The following is a 2,943-nucleotide window of genomic DNA, read 5'->3' as shown; positions in this document are numbered from 1 at the left end:
CACTAAATATTTTGCATGATTATAAAATAACATTTGAAGTTTCTAATACATAATCTCTGAACATTGAAAATTAAATGAAACAAATGAACCTGTTGTCCAGTCGGTGACACAATCACTAGCTCAAGACAAACAAACTCCCTGGCATTGAGTCAATTCCAACTCATAATGACCCTATAGAATGGCGCAGAACTGCCCTGTTTCTGAGTCTGTAACACTTTGCTGGAATAGAAAGCCCCATCTTTGTTCCACAATCACTATCTCCATGACTTTAAGGTTCACAACTTGTATACATCCATAGTGTAACCTATTCTAAGGAACAAAAGAAATGGGGGGGAGGGGATCAACTGTTTTCGATCATCACATTGTTGAAGATAATGTTGGCATTGTTATTCTGAGACCGCTGTGTGTTCCATGCAGGCTTAAAGGAGCAAGTGAGTGTGTGCTATTGGAATTCCGTCATCCCTGGTATACTGAAGGATTGAGAGGATTGTGATGGGCGGGGGAAAGACACAAATGTAAGAGAGAAGAGATGAAGTGAAAGCCGTGTCATCTTGACTTTGAATTGAAATGATCAGATTTTACGGCTGGTTGTTGTGTCCAGAAGAGTGGCACCAGCAGGAGACAGGCATTCCCCCATTCCTTCCTTCACACACTCGCTCTTACAAATGTACATTGGCACAGGTACAGTCTCGGGGACCCACAAGTTTGGGGTCACTAGGAGTCAGCATTGACTCAACGGCAGTGAGTTTACTGGTGTCTCCAATGTGCCAAGCACAGAGACAGAGCAGCGAATGAGCCCCAACGTGCTCTAGCCATAGCAGAGTGGGTGAGAGGAGAGACTCCCGTGAGTGCAGAACGGAAGACGGAGGGTCAGGAGATGGTAGGAAGCGGAAAGGGGAAGGGAAGGGACGTGTATTAGAGAGCGCGTTCATGCTGCGCACAAGCTTAGCAGAGGCTACAGCTTACAGTGGTAGTCCTAAAGCCATTTTACACCTCCTCTTAAGTTCAGCCTCCAGTGAGTTCTTTTGGGTCAATGACCCAAGAGCCTGTTTGAAAGTGCTCTTCAACTGGGTGGTTTTAAGAGCCAGCCCAGGGAAGGGCAGTCACTCTCCAGGGCTTCCTCCAGACAAAGCCAACCAGACTCACTGCCATCAGATCGAATCCCACCGATAGCAACCCTATAGAACATGGCAGAACTGCCACTGAATTTTCAAGGCTTTTAATTCTTAAGAGGAGTAAAAAGTCTCATCATTCTCCTGTGGAGTGGCTGGTGGTTTTGAACTTCTGACCTTGTGATTAGCAGTCCAATGCGTAACCACTATGCCACCAGGGCTGAATGGAAATTGTGATATAGGGGGACATGGTCATGAGCCATACTACAACAAAGGTGGTCAGAGGGGCCGACCCAATCGTATAAACTTTTCTAATCTACAACCATGGTCCCGTGCCTGCTTCTGTGGTCCTGCCTATACCAAAACCAAACTCACGGCCATCAAGCTAATGCTGACTCATAACAACCTGTGGATTTCCGAGACTGTTAGCTGTTTTACAGGAGTAGAATGTCCAGTCTTTCTCCTGCGGAGCTGGTGATGATTGGGAATCACGGACCACAGAGATCCCAGGCCAGTGCCTAACCACGACACCACCAGGGTTCCACTAGAATTATAATGAATTGATTTGCTGCCAGTAATAATGTTGGGATGGTTCCTCTGTTCTCCATGTCCTATTTCGGTGGCCGTGTAAATGGGAATCCCTGAGCACCCGTATAGCCTCATGCTGACGGTCTCCCTCTGGATGATCGGTCTCTGTTTTGAATGTGATAAATGAAGCTCTATTTCAATTGGGGGTCTCTTTTCTCCCCTAATATAGTAGAAAATAGAAGGAGCAAGTAAAAAGAGAAAATGGACAGAAGAGAGCCAAAGCAGAAAGGGATATTATAAACCATGCTGCTAGGGTGTTCCAGAAAGCACGGACCTGGCGAGGAAGCATCCATGAGGCACAGAGAGGCGTGCCCCGGGCCCAGACAGAAACTGGAGATATGCGAAAACAACTGACAGACAGAGTGAGAGGGTGGAATGAGTAAGTTCTTGTTTTGTTGACCCTTAACCACCTTCCCTTTACTCTTTACTAGGGTCACTTCCCCAGCTGGTCATTCATTTCCCCCAGCCGAGCTGACTCACTGGACAGGAAGGGAAGTACAGGAAGCCCCAGATGATGAGCCAGGGGACCCCCACCTCTAGCCAGGCCTCCTAGGGAGCCCTTCACACCTGTTTATCCTACATACCCTCCTGGCACCACTCAGAGTATCCTGCCTGACCACTTCAGAGGGTCTGCCAAGTGGGATCCTCCCTCCCTTGACAATACCCACTTGTCCACTGACCTAGCTGTCCTGGGTCCAGAAGCTTCCATGCAAGTCACTGATTCACCCTCACATATTGAGCGGCAGTTTCCCTCATTCAACAAGTACAGATGTGTATTAAGATCCCACAATGGGGCAGGCTTTGTTCCAGGTCCTGCAGATCAGCAGTGACAAAAGGAGTAGGCCTGCCACTGTGAGGCTTCCATTCAAGTGGAAGGAGATAGACAAGACTGAATCTCAAGTGCACAGGTGGTGATACGGGTGATGGAGGGGACAAGAGATACATGGGTCTAGGCTGGGCTATTTCATAAGTAAAGATGGAGAAGCCATATCCGATGAATGCGTACTAGAGCAGAGACCTGTGAAAGAAGGGAACTGCGGGCATTGGGACTCAAGTATTTCCTCAATGCAAGAATGTTTTGTCCTAATAACCCAGCATTCCATGATGCTCACCTTCCCAACATAATCACTGAAGACAAAGTGGGTGCGTAAGCAAATGTGGTAAAGAAAGCTGATGGTGCCCGGCTATTAAAAGATATAGTATATGGGGTCTTAAAGGCTTGTGTTTAAACAAGCAGCCATCT

At 47.4% G+C, this 2,943-nt stretch overlaps 1 pseudogene; it reads left to right on the top strand.

Annotated features, from left to right (window-relative positions):
* The first annotated feature begins 2,489 nt into the window (after positions 1-2,489).
* Positions 2,490-2,943, top strand: part of LOC101657115 — a 10,325-nt pseudogene continuing 9,871 nt past the window's right edge.

This window comes from Echinops telfairi, unplaced genomic scaffold (assembly GCF_000313985.2).
Source record: "Echinops telfairi isolate 266 unplaced genomic scaffold, ASM31398v2 ScPeMD7_7356;HRSCAF=8355, whole genome shotgun sequence".
Taxonomy (NCBI): Eukaryota; Metazoa; Chordata; class Mammalia; order Afrosoricida; family Tenrecidae; genus Echinops; species Echinops telfairi.
The sequence above is the reverse complement of the archived record's forward strand: the minus strand, read 5'-3'. Positions and strand labels throughout refer to the sequence as shown.